Source organism: Solenopsis invicta, chromosome 1 (assembly GCF_016802725.1).
Source record: "Solenopsis invicta isolate M01_SB chromosome 1, UNIL_Sinv_3.0, whole genome shotgun sequence".
In the NCBI taxonomy this organism is placed as follows: Eukaryota; Metazoa; Arthropoda; class Insecta; order Hymenoptera; family Formicidae; genus Solenopsis; species Solenopsis invicta.
In genome coordinates, this window is record NC_052664.1 from 12373754 (window position 1) to 12395227 (window position 21474).

The following is a 21474-nucleotide window of genomic DNA, read 5'->3' on the forward strand; positions in this document are numbered from 1 at the left end:
TGCATTCAGTAAAGAGGCGCCATCAATTTTTCGGGGCTAAATGAGTACTCATATATGTTTTACAAGATTAATTTCGCTCGGGTTCAGCTAGTAAATCAATTAAAAATGATTTCGCATCGATGATCCTCTTTGTAGACAATGCAAATATGATATCAATTTATTTACTGAAGTGCTGCTTCACTCAATTTTCTGTCGCGGACATTACCGTCGTGTCGCTCTCGTGAAAATATATTTTTGACGCATAGTTTTTCACGCCGGTACGGTCGTAAGCGGATGATCAGGCTTTTATGGAGGATCGGTCGCCTTTGTGCGTGCTTTGTGATGAACCATCGGTAGGCATGACTTTCCAATGCAACGATGCATCGATTTTTGCTGGTTACACTGCACCGAATTGAAACACCGTCCCAAACACACAATCGCGTTGATGATATCGGCTGCATTGAAATTCGTAGAACTAATCGATGTTATCGACACTAAGATGCAAAAAGATTCTCTGGTGTTAGAAAGTATTACAATGCATTGCAATTAATATAACAATTGCGTTTTCTAACGGTTTTATAAGAAAAAAACAATAATAAGTGAAATTAGGACTGATAATAATCGTCTTTTTGTTTCCCAGACGACGTATTATTAATCATAAAATAATAATAAATGAGACTGGGACCGATAAAAATATCAAACGTAAAGATGACAGAAGTTAATATCAGTTTAAAGTGAATCTTGGTGACTAATAATAATCTTTGTACGAATTTTTACAATCTCTACTTTACGTGAATTCACATAAAAATTATTATTAGGCACTAAGATGAGCTGTAGACCAATATTGGTTCTCTCATCTTTGTGTTCGACATTTTTATTGGTCCCCCAATCTCACTTATTATTATTGATAATACGTCGCCTTGAAAAAAAAAACGTTCTTTTAATATATATTAGTTATTGCAATAACCACATGTCTCGGTAAGTTGTTCGGAATATAGGGCGATCCTGGTTCATATCTTGGCTGACGTGTTATTTTTCGTAATAAATTCTTAGTGTTTTAAGAAACTTTATGACCATCAGTGTTATTAAATTGTTTAATTAAAAAAAAAAAAAATTGTGATACTATGTATTCCGTATTCAGATCGAGTTAAGAACTGTGTTTCAAACCGAATACGCGGCGCGCAGTTCACGTGAGCTAGAGATTGTAAAATTTCACATAAAAGTTATTATTAGACACGCCAAGATCCGTTGGACTGATATTGGCTCTCTTATCTTTATGTTTAAAAATAAAATGTTAATATATGTGTGATTAATAAGTTTCTAAATATTTGGAATTGTGAATGTTGAAATTATATCATCTCAAATATTTGGATCCTATTATGCGATCTATAAACTTTTAAATTTTACGGATGCTATTTCACAAATCTCGAAATAAAATATCTAAGCCTAATATATCTATTTAACTTATTTTATTTTTCATGAACTCTGTTTATGGAGATATTGAAATAAACTAAGTAAGAATAAAATATTTAATATATGTCAATCATTCACGAAAATAAAACCATTCTCCAAATGGGATATTGTAAATAAATAAAATAAAATAAATTTGTAAATAAATAAAATCACATTTTTAACTCTCATATTGAATTTTGTTAAATGTTTTATAAGTTCGTTTTAATAAAATCCGTACCAAAAATGAATTGAAACTAGCAAAGAAACTAAATATTATCTTCCAAATCACTTTTATAATGATTATTAATTATAAAAACGATCTCCTTTAGGGTCTACTCTAGTGTTAAACATAATTATCTTTAATTTGATCTGTAATTAGTTTTTAACTTCTGGAAATTCTTGGTCATTTGACTGCAATTGTATAGCTTCTCAAAAATTAACAGCATTAAAAATCGTTATCCTTTGTCACAAGTCACACTTAATAAATAAATGACAATGGTACAACAATAAATATGTAAGTGGGTCTTATTTAATAAGTACATTATTTATAAAAAGTATATTTATTCCAAAATGTTGATATATATATATTTTTTTTTCTGTAGTTAAGAAGTTGAATAATATTATAATATGTTGTAATAAACCATAAAATAATGTATACTTAATAAGCTTTGCAGCGAATTTTTATAAAAACGGCTCATTTACCCACTTCGTCACAAGTTTTCATTGCATTAAATAAATATTTTCCTGTCGGTTTTAATTCTCCAGCTTTTCTTTACCAACTTCCTATGACACACCTTTAAGCATATATTCTAGGAATAAAATACGCTTTTAAGTGGTGACTTAAAAAATAGGCTTTGTTTAGTGCTGAGGTTTATTCGATTCAAGTATCTTAAAAAGAATAATCTTATTAAGAATTAGCTTCTAAGAATTTTATTTGAGTCTTTATTTGAATACTGCAAACGTGTGGAGATATCATTAACTTTAAAAATGAGAAATTGTCCGCATTAGTTGGAAAAGCTGTGAAAAACATATAGTACACCGCTTCTCTCAGTTGCCAATGGAAGTAGGTCGGATTCGGTGTTCCGGAAGCAATGAGTGCACTTGTATGAAACGAGCCGGAGGTGAAGTCTGGTAAGCCGGTACATTTCTTCGGGGGAGGATCGCTTTACACGTATATACCGTGACCAGTTACGCGGGACACGACCGATGACATAGAGCGGTCGCAGCAGTCACTCCATCGCGCATGCATGAGACGTGATATGAATTGCAAATATCTAAATGCCGCTGGTGGGGTTTATATGTAATATCGGTGCGGTCTCTCTTGCCAAGTAGCTTGTCAGACCAACCACGGAGACTATATGCTTTATTTCTCTAAAATTCTGCTACTGCGTGGAATTTCATCACACAGGTTATTTCCGTTGTCAGTGTACGTGACAATTTATATTGCTATCGTGAAAGATAATTTATAGGCCAGAGACAATTTTATGACGGAATTCTCTCTAGTCTATATTAAACTTATCGCAAAGAAGCCACTTGTAATTGATATAATTAGTGACGCTATTATAGCTACACTTTTATATAAACTGAACCGAAATAAAATCTCACTACGAAAGATCAAGCTTTTGCTTATGTGTGCTGCTTATATATATTGCAAGTTTTTTGTTTATATATTGCTTATATATATTGCTGCTTATATATATATTGCTTATTTACCTTTATTTTTAAAATCTGATTGTGGAATATTTCCAACATAATTAACACAAATTTTGATTTATTTATAACATGTAGTTACAAATACAGAAGCTTATTTATAAATCTATTTCCGTTTGTCACATTTTTAAACACGTTTGCAAATTTATAAGCATAATACTTTCGACGAATAAACTTAATTAGCAATTTGCGATTTAAGTTGCAAATTTACAGAGAATTATTTTGGAATATCCGCTTTCCACTTCTCTTCTCATTCTATCATTACTGGTTCAGATGACCGTATTAGACATACATTTTGTACGGAACGGTTACTCGGATCATGGATGAGTAAACTAGGCTGACGAGTCTCTTCCGCTTACAGTTTGTCGACTTGTGGTTTCCAACTGTTTGATCCGCTCAAAGAATTCGAGGACTCGAAAAATTTAGGTCAGGCGATTTAAAGCATACTCAGATTTTCTTCGGATTAACTGAGCGTTACTAGATTAAAGAATTTAACATAATCTTCTCGTTTTAAATGATTATGTTAATGTTACGATGTAAATTATAATTTATGCAAAAGAAAGCAATTTTTAATCTCATCAACCCAATTGTTTTTACCATAGTTTTGTCTGAAAAAAAAAATTGGACTCGCAATTCTCGAAGTTGCAATGGAACTTGAAATTTCAACGAGGATAAATTTTTTTCACACATGTGATATTTCCCAATATGTCCATTCGATTTTCGATGAACAATTTTTTGAAACGTGTCTTCAGAGCGATAGATTTTATTTGCTTTTCCATCATCGAAATATCTGACAAGCGCATAATATTATAAATGTGCACGAAAATACACGGGAAATTGTATCAGAGATTTATAATTTAAGTAATTTGTACGAGAAATGTTGCAGATCGAGAAATTAAGTTCGTTTGCTCGGTAAACTGCTCCTCCGCGAGAAGCGAATTTCACGTGCAATTTATTCGAGCATGTCGAAATCGACTCCATCGCTCGTGGTCTTCAGAGCCACAATGAAGTCCGAATTTTCCAGCGAGATTTCAGCGAGATATTTTTGTGTGCGATATCGGCACGAACTGGAACATTCTCTCTCCAAGTACGCTCCCGAGAGTACGAAAATAGGTAGAATTTTCCGTGGATGCCTTTCTAAGGTGTACGAGAGAAATTAGAAAAAGAATTACTAGCAGCATAACAAAGAAATTTATTAAATAAGAGAAAGTATAAGCTATTTTTTACATATTTACACAAAAAGATTGGTTTTACCGGAGGTAGTTGAATACTCTGCAGCTAGATACAAATCTAAAATGATTTTGTTGGACCATTAAAAGAATTATGAAGCACGTTCACAATGAGCAATGCTGAAAAAAATTTAGACGTTCTCACAATCAGCTTGAATGTTCTATGTTATCTAGGCATGGTCTAATAAAAATTTTTTTCTAGCCAATTTTTTAAATATTTTCGTAAAATTGTTTTTTACCTGTACATTGAGAAAAAAAATTGTAAAACTAAAACATTTATTTTGATACGTTTGATTAAACATTAGGTTAATTCAACAATTATTCAAGTATCGTTCATTCATGTCAATAGTTTTTAATCAAGAATTAACTAAAGTACTAAACCGTTTCATTAGTTAGTTGAACGTATCGTAAATATTTTAGTTTTTCAACAAATTTTTTCCTAGTGTACATATACCCTGGCGTAAATTGTCTGTTTATTAAACATTTATTGAATTGTTTATAAGATTGTCGACTGTTTTACAAATGTTTGGGAAATGTTTTATTAAAAGTGTTATATTTTGTAACACATCCTTTGAACACTTGCAACAGTCTGAAAACACTCAACACTTTTCGAACGTCTATCACACAGTCGTGAACATCTCATAAACAATTCCATATTTAAATTTCCATCTAATAAATATTTCAATAAATGTTTTAAAACTCTAATTATTAATTATATAATATATATACTCAACACTTAAACAATCATCTTACAAACACACTATTTTCGCCAGGACAAATACAGTTTTACACTTTAATTACTTCATTTTTTTACGGAATTAAACCAAATTTATTTTTACTACCGTTTTCCGTTTTCTTCTTATTTTTGCGAATGCAGCTATTAGAAAATTGTATTATTTGGAGAATTTTTTGGAAGCCACTTGCTCAATGAGTTCTCTTGCCTATGTAACTACAGAGAGCAGGATGCGAGCACGTTCCCTGCTTGCACCAACCTCTTCTCCCGGTGGCTGCGAGTAGGAACCGAGCCGGAACTACCGCGACGTTTCGTTGGCCCGTTTCGTTTCCTTCCTGCATCTCCTAGTTTTATTCCCCATGCCCATTCCGGGATCCATTCCCGCAGAGTTTTACTAGCCACAACTCGAAAAATCTCGGGCACTGCGATCTCCGCCGGGAGAGCCCGGGCGCGTTACCGCGCTCTTCGCGCGAGCGTCAAAGCCCAGAATTTATGACGGTCAACTAAATGTCCGGCCGAGGAGAATCCACTTGGGCGTGTATCACGTCCGCGTGCTCGCGATTCTTTCACGGCGGCCGGTGCGAAATTTTTATACGCTCCTCCCCCCGGGCGGCATCGCCGTGTATGCGTGAATCTCCACTGACACGCGTGGAATTACGTCGCCATTGTTCGCGCGACAACGCGATTTCCCGTTTCCTCGTGCGACATTCGTATCAAGCGTCGTCATTACGTCGCATCCAAAATGGAAAACATTTCTAGAGCGGCCGACGCTGCCGGGAGATTTTTGCGTTCGTCGAACATTGCGCGTGCGAAGTGTTTCAACGTTCTCCGATGCCTGCGAGCCATAAATGCGTCATGCTTTTTTTGTAAAAGTTTTGCAATTCTTGGCCATCGATTATTGTCATGATTGAAGTGTAGTAAATAGACAGATTATTTAGATTGAAGTTCAACATTGATATAGAACAAGGACGGATGTTAATGAGAAGAAAACAGCTCTAGAAACAGAGAACTGATTCAAGTAATTATTTCGAGAAGAAAAATAAGAAATAAGATTCAGTGTTAATAAAAGTAATATAAAAGAATAGAGAGAGATATTTTGACCGTTGCTGTATCAATACAAATAATATAAGAGAAGCTATTTTTTTTGATAGCGTGTTGCATTTGTAGAATTTTAGATGCTCCGGTTATCAAATTTACGCCTAGGAAAATAAGAGTGGATTTGATCTGTAGTTTTCTTTTGCATACACGTTCTATTGAGATAAATTCGATCTATGTCAAACGCCACGTTTAAAATTTAACATAGTTCATACGTCTCTGAAACAAGAACCGTCCAATATCCGGTACACGCTCTTTCTCTCTCTCTCTCTCTCTCTTTTCTGGAATAAAAAAAAGTTTTCTATTCCATAAAAAGGAGAAGTAGGACATGCGCGGATCAGCGCCTGACTGATTGTTTTCTCATGCACTGGGAGGAGATGGTACGGAGAGTTACGCGGGAGTGGTAGAGCAGACTCGTAAGAGAATCTCCGACTTCATATTATTACGCAACCGCCATGTGCATACGTCGGGACAAGAGTTTATTTGCGCTCGCGGCCAGTCGTTGTTGATGCCGCCGCCGTCGTCATCGCCATCGGGTTTGCTTGGTTTCTTTCTTTTTTTTTTTTGCTCGAAGCGCCGTTTCGTCGACGATAAGCCCGCAAAAGGGTTCACGATCGCGAGGAACATGGGTACAAATACGCGGTGACTGGAGGAAGGCTCGCCGGTAAAACCAGAAAGCACTCCTTTCCTTCACTGACGACGCACCGCTCTGTTTGACGGTAAGGTCGAGAGAGGAAGAGACGCGAGAATTTTCTCGCGTCCGCGTTCACGACACACACACACACACACACGCGCGCGCGCGCGCGCACACACACACACGCACGCACGCACACACACGCACACACACTCGTACAATTCGTACTAAAATAACAGCCGAACGGAAGGAATATTCCCGCGACGGGAATTTATACAACGGCCTCGTCGCGCCTTGTGCAATCATTGTAATCATTGTACGTAACAAAATAAAGATCTCAGCTGCGTGCAATTGTAATGCTCGTTTCCAAAATGAAATCCATTCTATAATTGTTTTATATTTTGCAAAAGACTACATTTACTTTTGGATTAAAACGTTTATAACAAAAATTTACTTACAGCGTGTAATAAAGTGGAGGAAGTTTTATTGTTTTAGTTTAATTAAGTTTTCATACTATGTGTAGGTTAAATTAATTTCGAATTCAATTTTCTTGAAGATTTACACAAATAGGTACACATGTTCACTTTTGCGACAGTCACGTCTAATTGTAAGTTTAATTACGTTTTTGCAGGCAAATGGCATTTAGGTTATTGACAAGGCCTTGACAAGTTTACGTAAGGGAACTATTCGAAAATTATATTTTTGACGCTTATCTTCTCACCTTCACATCAATCTATCCATTGTTGAGACTTCTCGACGTGCGCTGAGTTGCATATTTTCTTACGAGATGCAGAAAAGTATATGCGCAGATAATGATGTCAATTAACACGTGACTTATGTAACCTGCAATTAGTTAGCATGACGTCTTTAAAGTAGTAAATCATATCTTGCAGAGTTATCGATCACAAGTTTACGAGAATTAACGGAACCAACTGACATAATTACCACTATGAATAAACCCGCTGCGCGGATGAAAATGTCTAGAGAGAATTATAATCCGGGGTCGGCACGCAGTTCATCGTTTCAATTTACAGTGATATGATACTTCACGCGCCAATCGCAGTCATATCTTTCATTTTCCGTGCAAATAAGATTCAAGATTGTTAATGCGATGACGGAATTTGCCATTTGAATATTTTTTAGAAACATTAAATTTGCATAAGTGTTGATACATACTAATGGCTTAATATTAGTATCATGAAAAATTCTTGTTTTTTTATTGATTTTTATCTTGAAAAAATTATATTGCTATACGTATCGCGAAAGACACGTGCTAATAAAGGTTGTGCATATAAAAAGTAAATGGTAATAATTGAATAAACAGATTTTAATGTGTGCCGGATTAAGGTATGGGCTGAACGGGCTATAGCCGAAGGCGGCAAAATTCATTGTTCTTAGTTATTTTATTGCTACACTGCGATCGTTAATGCCTTTTCAGCTTAAACGCGTTTCAGGCAAACGAATTGCAACTGGATACTATATTTAGCCACTTAATGATTCAGTTGCATTAGTCAATGCATTTAAATTGTTTTTAGATATTTATAATAAAGCGTCGTCTACTCGTCTCGCGTTTGCAATTCTAATCTTTAGTCTAAAAGCGGTTATCCCGGCTTTTTTCATAGGACCATTGAAAATCTTTGTGCGCTACTGCCAGTACATCTATTTTTTAAATTGGTATTACATAGCATATAGCACATAAATTACGACGATATTATTGATCAATTAAAATGCAAAAAGAAAGAATATTTTGAGATATTCTATTTACATCTTTTATATACATCATATATCCTTCAATTTTGTATTTTTATGTTTTTTTTTGTATTCGAGGAAAAATAAATAAAGGATTTTTTATTAAAAGATTTCGAGAAAATAAATTTATAAATTGATAGAATATAAATAACTTTAAAAAGAGTTTACCCAAATGAATCACATATGTTTAAGAATAAGTTGTTTTTTGCGGTAAAAAATGTTTAAAAATACTGTTCTTCATTAATTGATTTAGTTTATTCAAAATCCTAACGTGCTATGCAAATTCTAACAAAGACTTCATGTTTAACGCAAAAGAAAAAATCTTTGTGATACTATAGCACTTTGGAGAAAATTTTGATATTGAATATTGTAATACAATGCGGTTATATTGTATATTATTTTTCAAATATTTAATCCTCTCCTAAAGAACTATAAAAGTTTAAAAAATTCTGGTGCACTTTCAACATTAGAAATACGATTGTACATTTATATGACCCGAAACTTTTTTTCCATTTTTTGTACGTCTGCAAATTTGATGCAGAATCAGTAATATGCTTTGTTACAATAAAATGTTTATAACTTTTAAATATTTACATACAAAAAATCTTTTTAGCTTTAAATAATTCAGGGGTTAGTATTTATAACAAAAATAGTTTAATGATGTCTGCTTAAAAAAAAGATTTAACTATTTAACAACCTAATAATCAGGAATTTTGATTTATAAAAAAATAGAAAAAAAGATAAAAAGGAAAAATACAAGTTTTTCTAAAAAAAATCAATATTTTATTCTAGAAATGATCACTTATACATACTTAAATGTAATTTGAAGAAAGAAATATATTGATACGCATTATTACATGTATGCTACTGCACATTTTTTACAAAAGTGTGTAAGATACGTTTGCTCCTTGAAATAAAAGTTTTTTTATTGCGTTTTCAATTACACAATGCAATCCAGTTGCAGTGTTTTATTTTTTCTAACCTATCTATAGAAAACGCAGATACATCCACTTCAAGTTGTAATATTTCATGCATCGATTTTACGCAAATTGTCCGTGCACAAGCGAGTTTGCAAATAAATTAAACTTTCGTCGACATCTTTCTTGTCATTTCGACATCTTTCTTGTCATTTCACTCATCTTCGATTTTCTTTCTTGCCGTCAGTTTCATTGTCAAAAAGGTCAGTGTAAAATCTTGCGATTGCTCGCATAATGAACGTACCATTTCCTTTGAAAGTAATCTTCCCATTTTTTGAATATGGGTTTGTTCTGAATTTCTATATCTATTATGACAAAAATAATTTTTTACTTACATATCAAAATACAGACTAAAAAACATAATTCATTTTGGCAAAAAAAATACCGCTGAAGATATATGTTGAATTTTTATTTATTTATCATTGTATGAAACACGATTGACGAACTACGGCATTATTTATGCTCGATTTCTTCACAACTCTCAACAGTCACTTTCCAGGTAAAGATAATTTTAATAATTATTTTATTTAGAACATAACATATTGTTTTTATATATTTTTCAATAAGTCATACAAAAAATAAATCATATTACGTAAGTGTATTGATATTTAAAAGGGTTGTTTTTGGAAAACCATCTATATAGTATTATATGTTACATTTAATAAATATTTATTTTATATAAAATCTGTTTGTTGATGGTACATTAAAAGCAATATAAGTGGAGAGCGTCAAAAAATCGAAAGAGGGATTTTACGGAAATCGATTCATGTTGGTCCATTCACCACGCGAGCTAGATTACGCGAAGCATATTTATGTAACGTTTTGTCGACGATGTTGCGAGAAACGTAATTTCAGCGTGGAGTTGTGTTCTCGCACATGGTGTTTTCGTTTTTGCGGCGTCACATTTATTACGTATATGCATGGCGGCACGAAAGATGTAATTAGGTCGTGACGTTTATAATTCGATTTAACATGACCCACGCAATCTGCTTTAGAATTGCTCGTTTGCGTTTTACTTTACGGAAGACTCTTGGCTGTTTGTTAAACATGCGTATTTTCACCGATAAATATTTTCACGAACTAATCATTGTTGTGATAATTTGAACAATTTTGGATTAAGATATTTTTTTATTGCAATAAAGATTTAAGATACACCATAAGCAGAAATCGTTGAAATTGGTAGAAATTGTGCACGCAAGAATCATTCTTGAAGAAAATTTTAAATTTTGTTAAAAAGAAATTGAATGTGCAATTAGTTTACGATGAATTTAAGATGACTTTTAATAAAGGTTCACTTATAGAATTTTTTACTGCCAATTTTTTTATTATTATATCGGTCAAAACTACAATTAATTTGTTCGTACGAAATCTATATAATAGAACTAAAGGGAAATGTACAAAGGAAGCTTATATTATTGGACTTTTCCAATTAACGTAACATAATACAAAACACGATACCTGATATCTGAATCAATAATTTTATATTTTAATTTATCCGAAATATCTGGCTAACGCAATTATTCGACATTTATCTTTGTATTTGTGAATTTAGCTCCCATTTTGACGCTTGTCAGATTATATATTGAATAATCGATAATTCTCTCGCTCATTGGTAGAAATTTTCCCATTATTCCCACTCGTTTTTTGAGGTTTTAAAAGCAAAATCGCAAACAATGCTTTTGATACATGTAAATCGGAACCAAAGCGAGATTGAAAATAAAATAGTAGCTACGGCAATGAGACTAACCGTAAAATCGGATACTACTAAAAAGACAGATCTACGATGTTCATTAACAGGAGGGTTGAAAATATATTACGCAACTGAGGGTAGAATGTACGTATCACACGTACGACTTTATGATCATAGAAATAAATGATCGGGTCGCGGTCCACCGCGCTCGAGCCGGAACGGATTACGCCTCGCCGTGTTCATGCGAAAACGTATCGCACGCAATCTGTTACACGCGACGATGATATCCGCTTATCGCTTCCGATCGCTTACACGTTATTGCTGTAGATTAGCTTATATGCGTGCGTTGTACCACGCGTCCTAATTTTTATTGTTTCTTCCCGTTCTCTGTTTTTATTAGATGTAGAAATTAATTTATGGTCTTTACGTTGAATCAATTACAAATCCTTTTTTAATTTAAACGTTTTCCTGTCATTTTGACATTTTGAATTACCTCTTTTATCATTTATAAAACACTGTATAACTTAGCGAAACAGATGACAATCTCACAAAACACGATATAAACCTCCGCATCATATTAGATATTCCTTTTGCTTATTAAAGAAAAGTGCTGCTGAAACCGCGGAATTGATTTGTTCTGTTTTGGACGAAGATGCAGTGGCACGTAAGAGATGCGAGAAACGATATCAGAGATTTCAGAGTGGTGATTTCGATCTTTGTGATCGAGAACGTCCCGGCCAACCCCAAAAAATGTAAAGAAGAACTTGAGCAGTTGCTAAGTGAAAATTTTGTTCAAACTCAAGAGAAACTTGTTTTACAACTTGGAGTGACCCAGAAAGCGATTTTCTATCGTTTGAATAAACTAGAAAGATCCAAAAGCTAGCCCGATGAGTTCCACGTAACCTCAATTCGAACAATAAAAAACGATGATGTGAGGCCATGTCTTTGCTCATGAAATTCCAACAGAAGGATTTCTTATACAAATTCATAACGAGTGATGAAGAATGGGTGTCGTATGACATTCCTAAACGAGGAAGATCGTGGGTTGATTCCAATCAACTATCGATAAACCGAAACTGAATATTCATGCCAAAAAGGCCTGACTGTATATTTGAAGGAGCGTGAAGGCAATAGTAGTATACAAGCTGATAGAATCAGATTATCAATTCAGAGCGGTGTCAGCAACAACTCACCCGTTTGAGTGACGAACTTGAAAGAAGAAGATCATTTATTGGACATGAAACGAGGCAAGTCATTTTGCAGCGTACCAACGCTCGACCACATGTCGCAAAAGGGACAAAAGACATCATTTATTCATTGAGCTAGGAAGTTTTCCCTCGCTGTAACTTGTTTGGGACCTATCGGATTATTATCTCTTCTGATCGCACCAATATCATTTCAGTCATACGTATTTTAAAACAAGAGCTACGATTATAGATGACCTGCATCAAAATCGTCATCTTTTATCGAGAGGGGATTCGTCAGTTGCTTGAAAGATAAAACAAAGTCATCAAAGTAGTAGCGAATATTTCAAGGATTGAAAAGTATATGATTTTCCAATAAATAAACGATGAATTTATTTAAAAAAAGTACCGAATTTCTACACCTAGTACGAATGTATCGTCATTTTAAGTTGAATTACGCAGAGTATTCGATACGATGGCATTTCTGATCTCTTCTTTGTTGAAGCGAAGTTACATCTATTGCTTTCTGCTAACGAGTTACGATACGAATAAATTTACATTGCGTACACGTATTATTGTCTCTAAGTTATAAAAGAAGATTGATACCTTCAGTAAATTACCGCAATTTCTATCGTTAGATACTTGAAGCTGAGAGAACACGAACGACGAAGAAACGTGAGGCGCCGTGCCGATAAATAACACGCGATAAATAAGCTGAGCCGGTTGTACGGCGTGCAATGTGCGAGCATAAACTATCAACGCGCGAAGGGTGTTTACCGTTAAAAGGGGGCGTTTGCGGCATGCAGCATGGGAAGGGGGATGCCTTATCGCAACTATATGGGCGGATTGTGTAGCTCGGTATATTATCACCTAAGCTATATCATTCAGCACCATTATGCAGATGCATTGTATGGTACTGCCTCCCAATAATATTTCTTTCCTTCTTCGTCTCTCATATTACTTTTAAATATCGAAACGATTATTTTGTTAAAAGTGTACCATATACTGAACTTCGCTCGATAATTATCGAGCTAACTGTGTAGGCATAATGCGCGCGATAAAGAATGCAGCGGCTGATTAATGATGCCTGTAATATGGACGTTATAAAAGATGGACGATTAATTATCGGAGACATTGCGATTAACGATATAAGGCGATTCAAAACATTTTATATTAATTTTAATACGCGGAAAAAATTATTTTTTGATGAAATATCTGAAAAGTTAGCTAGATATAGATTTGAAAATTTCTTGTTCGATTATCAAAATAATTATGAAGGACCTTGAAGCATGATGAGAAATGCTGAAAAAGTTTTGACATTCTAGCAATTAGCTTGAGCGTTCTATATAATTATTTTGAAAGTCTAAGAAAATTATTTTTAAATCTGTGTTTAATTTAATTTTTAGATACTTTAGCAAAACTATTTTTTTTAATAGATTTTTTAAATAATTTGACACGTTTTTTTTAAACTTTTGTAACAAGGAAATACATTTCAATTTAACTGTACTTTGTTTAATATTATTTTGACATCTTCCAATGAAGTGTTGCGACAAATTAATGATTTTCTGATATTTTTGAGAATAAAAAATTAAATTCTTTATCAAATTTATAAATACTATTTAGTAATATTTGAATATTCTTTGAATATTTTATCAAATCATAACCGGTTTAGCAAATTGTTTAGCAAACAAGATTTACTTTGCTAAATAAATAAAAGAAAATTTCCTATTAATACATGTTTTTAATTGTAATAAACAGTTCTTTTTAGTGACTTTTACATGAACTTTAAAATTTCTAGAAAGTATTTGCATAGTTATTAATTTAAAAAGAAATTGTATATAAATATTATTACTAATAATAACTGACAAAATTATGAAATCTAGGGGAGAGTTGCCAAATGTGTATCACTTAACTTATTTTCTATTACATTTTGCATTTGGTGCCGTTTTGGATTAAAATCAATGTTCGAAATTACAGCTCGATGTATTCTAGTCATCTATTATTACATGTTGAACCTTTTAGTAATAATAAATTAATTTGTTATAAGAGCTTTTTTGTAACATACTGCGAAAAATACGATTTAGAAAACTGATCGCCTAAAACGTACCTATGGTATCTTAAATTGTATCGACTTTGAAAATATCAAATTTTTTAATTCAAGTATTTACAAATGTAAGAAATCATTAACTAATAATTATTTTATTAATAATTTATTAAAAAAAGCAAAAAATGTTTAATAATTAATAATTTTTAAATAAGAAAAGGTAAGAATACTGAAATATAACTGGATTGAATCTATTTTTGCAATTGACATATTTTTATTTATAGCAATTACTAGTTTTATTATTATCAATTTTACATTATTATGCTTATCAATCTTATATTAGTGTCATTTTTTATAGTAAAATTTATGGTGGTAAAAATTGGGAAATTTGGTAGTGTTTATAAAAATCTCGATTTACTTTTTATAATAATTGTAAATACAATGAATGTAAAATGTTCTGCAACAAGCCTTTTTTTATGAAAATGTAAAAATTCAAAATAAAACTGCACTATTATCAGCTATAGGTTCATGAAAAATTTACATCGGATATACCTGAGTTTCTAAAATGCTGATGGCATAAAATAAAATAAAACTTTTTATGTTTTTGTCTATATAACTTTCTTTTTATTTACTTTTTATTTTTGTCACTAAATGTTGCTTATATGAAGTAAAAAGTAAAACATTGAGTGGATACGTTTCAGGAGATCAGTCTTAGCTAATCTTAGCGTATTTACTCACTTCCGAAAGAAACGTTGCTTTAGAGCTCGGTACTGGCATTCGCATTTTTAATTGTAGACCACCATGACGTACGGCCGCGCCGTAGATAAACGCGGACGCGCAAGATTAGTAGAGCCGGCAGAAAAGGAGTGGGTACAAGTAGGGTGCGCAAGGAGGGTGGAAAATGGCAGAGTGGATTGCTATAAAGTTAGCTGGTTAACTCGACGAAACAACGGTACCAAGTTACAGCGCGAGAAGTTGGCGTCAGTTGGCACCAACGCGGCGCAGCCGTAGGAGTCGCCGGGTTGAAAGAGGGAAGTGGGTGGCGAACCCCGGCACCCCTAACTATTTCATTGTTTCATAATTGAAGCATTTGCGGTTTCACCGTTATGCATATATCCATTAAAGGGGCCGGAGCACGAAAACGCAGCGTCGTCGTCTGCGAAACTCGCCTCGTTATGGCGGCGCAGCCGTGGAACGTCTTTTCAGAAACGATCGTTGTGAACCGCCAGTTCCCTTGCTCGCGCATATCGCTTGTCCTTCGATAATTAGACTACTGAATATCGTGTCGTGCATGCTTGCACGATTAAATTACACGATAAAGAGAATGTTTAACCTAAACGTTCCAATTTTTCAATATGATTTATGAGAATTGAAATAATCGATGCATATATTATTGAATGAAAAAAATGGACAGTTAACAGTTTTATTTATAATATTGAATTACAAAAGAATAAATAATCGAAACAAGTATTGAAACGTTTAAAAAACAGATAATGTTATATATATGTATGTTAAACATTAAGCAATGTTTAAATAGACATTGATTAATTTTATATATTATATGCATATATATATATATATATATATATATTGAATCAAAACATCTTTAAATGCAATTTATGACTGAACATTCTTAGATGAAATTAAATTCAATAGCCTGTTCTCTGACTTGACTATTAATTTATCGCCATTATATTGCCATTTCTCAAGTAATATTAACATAAATGTATTTAGAAAGTTTACGTTTTTTATCATATTTCTATCTTTTTTTACACCTTGCTTTGTTGCTTCAAAATACTTTGTTTAATTACAAGTTTATTTAATCTTTGCCGTGAGTAAATTTTGAAAAGTCTGAAATATAAACGTGCTATTAGTAATATGTATCTAATTTCCATTATTAGCATTATTTATAAACATTTTATTAAATAACGTTAAGAACGAGTGTAATTATTGATTATTCTTTCCTTATTTAATGTGCATGTTCAATAACTAAATAAAAGAAAAATTAATTTTGATCACGATTTTCTATATTTTTCTTCAATAAATTAAGATAATGTTGAGAAAAGAAGGACGACGTCACATAGAATTATTTGCGGCTGATCCATAAAATTGAACGGCAATTAAATGAAGCGGAACAGCGAATTAGCTTCTGGCACGAGTGCTCGATTTATGTAAATCAGATTAATGTCATTGATCGTCTGTCCATTTTCTATTATCGTATTTTCTATTTCCATTAAAGGTATATACGTGCATTTATTTTTATATAACTTAAAATAATGTATACGTATATATACGTATACATTATATGCGTAAGAATGCTAAAAGAAATGCTTATATCCTTTGAAGAACGAGCAATAGTAATAACATACTTTATTATCTCTATAAATTTTAAATTTTATTTATAGATTTCTCCGATTCTTGATATAATTATCTATTTGCACAAAGTAAAAGATTCTATAAAACTATCCACTAATTATTAAATTTAATTATAATTCTGTTAGCAACTACATACTCTGAAATTCAACCATTAATATTCAAATGTGCAAGAGCAAATCAAAATTTGAACGAATTTTAATAAAAAAATGTACACGTATTAAGTATGCCTGTGTGATTAATAATTATTAGCAATAAATACAGATTTAAACAAATCATGTTTTTAAATTTATCATTAGGCAAATAAATAAATTGAATTCAGTATAAAGGATCATGTAATTATCATCAAAACGAACAAAGTTCTACTGAGTTAATATAATTTAAATCTTTCGTGCAATTTTCGCATTTATTAACGTATGCTGCTCGTTGTAGATATTTATCAAATTTTACATTGCAATTGATTGATCGTATGGCACTCTTTAACGGAGAAATTCAGTAGAATGGCATGCATGGCATAGCGGGATCGAGTTTCGAGTTAATGTTGATTAACTTATAGCCCCTCGTCGTCATTATACTGCACCATTGTGCTATCCACGCCTCGTTTCGAGTCTTTGACAGCGGTTTAATTGCGCTCATCGAACTCGTCGAGCGATAAACATTTTTTTAACCCACCCCCAGCATCACTTTGTGCTTTTGCCGAGTTTTCACAAGCACCCATGCACGCCTCTCTGTTTGTACGATCGATGCGCAAAGGTCTACAATCGTGACCCTATCGTGGAAAATAGAACATTGCGAAGTTTTGTAAAAATGACAATGTTGTTCCTGCGTAAAATGTACGAAAATTAATATAAAATATTTAAAATATGTGTATTTACAATATGTATACATTTATTTGAAAAATCAATAGTTTGCATAATTCTTGTGTAATTTATTTGAAGAACAAATTATTTGCAAAACTAGAATGAGAGAGTCTTTGTATAAAAATTCATCAGTTAATTCAGTGTTAATTCTTGAATGTTGATATTAATTGTCAATGAATATTTATACTATTATATGAACAATTATTTTACATATGTACATGATAATGTATAGAGAAAAACAAAGAAACCAGTAGACAGAAATAAAATTTGATGTAATATTATTCTTCTTACTTATATAATTTTTATAATGGATAAAAATGAAAAAAATAAATATAAACTTAAAATAGAAGAAACTTAGATAAATATCATACGTTAAATACTCTCTACATCAGAAATGATACAATATCAGTATATATATAACAATGATATAATATCAGTATAGTAATTATTACCATTCTCTCTAGAATAAAATTTTCTACGTATTAAAATTACACGTTTGAACGTTATAAAAATTAATCCAATAATTTTTAAAAATATACCGTTCTAATTACTGATTTTTATATATTAAATGTTTCATACATATATAAATGAAATTTTTATCAAATGATGTTTTATAATCTTATTTTATTACAATATATTTAAAAGTGAAGTTAAAAAGTGGAATTTATTATAAAAGAAGAGGTTTTCTCATAAAATAAAAGAATATTTAAAAACGTTTTTTATTTATAATATTTATGATTATCGCATTATTTGCTTTGACAAAATTGATGTACGCACCGATCGAGCTCTTGTTAAATTTTTTTACAATTAATCTATTTATTAAAGGCCGTACTGTTTATACCGGTATACCAGACTAAATAGTGATTAAAATTCGATTAAATCTACACATATTTTCTTGGATATGATACCGAAAATTCCTATGGTGTTGCGAATAATTATCATGATGTTTGCATTCATAAAAATTTGTATGAGAATTATTATCTATTTTTTTCCAATATTCTTTTCTCACAGTAATACTTTGAATGTTTCTGGCTTGAAAATAAACTATATAGAGAATTCCAAAATTTCTTAAAAATAAAAAAATTAATTAATATCAAATCTTTTGTGTACTTTACTTATTACTGTTTTGTTTATTATTATTTTAATAACATTTTAGTAACCTCTCATAAAAAGGCCGTGCAAACGATTTTACTGTTGGCGGTTTTCCGTGATACTGATTGGTTCTTTCGTTCGGCTTGCTTCGTGATGTGAGAGTAGCTGTCTTCACGTTGAAATGAAATTGTGTAATATTAAAAGCTTTGTAGCGCGCACCAAAGAGCACACACTAGTTTTTTAAATTTGAAAAATTTTACTTTTTCACGTGTTATACATTGATTTGCAAGAAAGATGTTGCGATAAATAATACCTATTCTAGACTTTTAAAAACAAAGAACCAACACTTTTCTTATTCATAAGATCTGTTGTTGGATCATCGAAACTATACCTAAGTAAAAAAAAACTTGACAAAATAGCAGCCTTTGTAAATAATTGTTTTTATTTACTAAACTTTTTTATAGTTAATAAATATTGATGAAAACATCACAGATAACAAATAATACGACCAACCATTTGGTCTATCAAGTGTGAATCTTTTCTCATGCGTAGATAATACTTTTCTCCATTTTTTTCTCCATCTATGTACTCTCGGGCGAATGCTATTCGATCCTTGATGTATAATACATACGTTCCTCACATTAGTTCCTACTCCTGACTGTTGTGCTATTTAACGTGATGTCATAGTAGCATTTGATGCAATTCGTAATATCATCAATACATCACGATCATTCACAGTATGAGATCGACCTTTGCTTTTTTTTTGCCAAGTTTTTGGGATCCTTTAGAAAGTTTTTAATCACATTTTGCCTTTTTTTATCATTCTTGAAATTTTAGAAAGATTTGCTCCTTTTCTTCTTAAGTTCAAGATTATATATTTTTTAGTTTTATTTAAATACGTACTACGATCTATTTTGAAACATATAATAAGCCAAAACTGATATCAAAATTTTCAACATACTACTTACTATTGAAAAATAATGATTTGAATATTATCTCGAGCTTTATCTTTTAATAGATACTGACTTCTATATTTACAGTCCTATCATTTTGTCGCACCCGTTTTTCACATAAACCGACATAATTTCTGGAAAAGAGTGTAAACAGCGACCATTTCTTCACATCAGGAAGAAAAACTGTTTATACGCCTATATACAAAATCATTTTACATGCTATTAGTTTGAGAAACATGAAAAATCTAAGAATGTCCTATTACTTCATCGCGGAGTACACACGCACACAAGTTTTCCGAATTTTTCCGTTGTTCTAGCTTTCTTCGTCTCCTGCAACACGTATCACGCTATTGTTTATGAACAAACTTCCTCTTTTTTTAACGAGAATCAAAATTGGATTACAAAGATATTCGACGAATATCTTTGTGATCCAATTTTGATTCTTGCCGCTTTATTTTTTAAATTGTAATGACAGTAATACATGCGGTTCAATGTCCAACGAAGTAACTTAATAAAGCCATACTTGACATTTCCAATCTTATCTACAGCTATACGCAAGTCAAGACAAAGAAGTATAAACAGTATAATGCAATTACGAACAGAGCATACCACGATGATGATTCATGTATTCATAAACTTCTTCTTCCTATTCAAAAACATCCGATAATAAACACTTTGTTCAAGCACTGCGATTTCGATCGCTATTTGCTTTTTCTGCCTATGCGCCACTCGTTTCTTCTGCCCTATAATTTTATTCAATTATCAAATATCAACAAAACGAGAAACTCTATTTTAAACAATTAAAATTTTAAATATTAAAAGAAAGAACAATCAGAAAGAATCTTTTAACCTTTTGAAATGCGAGCTAAAAATGATCGAAATTTAAAAATTAAAGAAACTTTGTGGATTTATTCTTTTTTTTTCCTAATTAACGACTAAAAATTTTTTGTCGATTAGGTCGCAAATGCCCGAATTTTTTTTCTAAAACCAGCTGCAAAGAAGAAAACAACGAAGAATTTTGTTTATAATATATATGATTTTTGCAGCAAAAATGACTCTATTTTGCTGCAATACAATCTTGATATCTTTTAAATAATTTAATCAAAATTTAATTAAAGTTATTAATCAAAATTATTTAATTAATTGTTCTTCTCTATTTCTCTCTTTCTTTTTCTCTATCTGAACTATTTGAACTTTTTCAAATTTTAAATTATTTTCTATAATTTTTTTTATCTATTTTAGCCACTTGAATTACCGCGATCACATGTTTTCCATAAAGTCACGAGTTAATTCGTTTCAAACTAAAATCCTTATAACTTTTGATTGCTTCAGTGAATCGACTTCAGATGTTTTATACGTCTCTGATCATATACGAGAACACACACAATTAGTAATATTTTTGAATTCCTAACATAAAAAAGATAGATGCTAAACATTAACTCCTCTCAGAAGAAAAATTGGAGGGAAAAAAGATAATTATATCTTCACATTTACGTGCCCTTGCATCATTAAAACATTTTAATTTGCAGAATTAAAGATATTTTAATTCATAAAGATTTTCATTAATTTTTTCAAAAATTAGAAGGAAACTTTCGAATTACTCCGTGTACGAAGACGGAAACTTTCCCGCAGTTACTCGCGACGCCAATCCGAATATGAACAGCGAGAAACAAGAACACGAGCACGCGTGCAAATAGAATGTTCAAGCGGGGGAGATTCT

General features: G+C 31.9%; 1 protein-coding gene across 23 annotated transcripts in view; it reads left to right on the forward strand.

The window, feature by feature from the left end:
* Nucleotides 1-21474, forward strand: part of LOC105193379 (CUGBP Elav-like family member 2) — a 688840-nt gene that overhangs the window by 242829 nt on the left and 424537 nt on the right. Inside the window, exon 1 of one of the 23 annotated variants that reach the window (XM_039450402.1) lies at nucleotides 2047-6917. The exons of the other annotated variants lie outside the window; for them this stretch is intronic. The gene's annotated coding sequence lies outside the window, so the exon portion shown is untranslated. Of the gene's footprint in view, nucleotides 1-2046; nucleotides 6918-21474 lie in introns of those variants that run through there. 23 annotated transcript variants of the gene reach the window in all.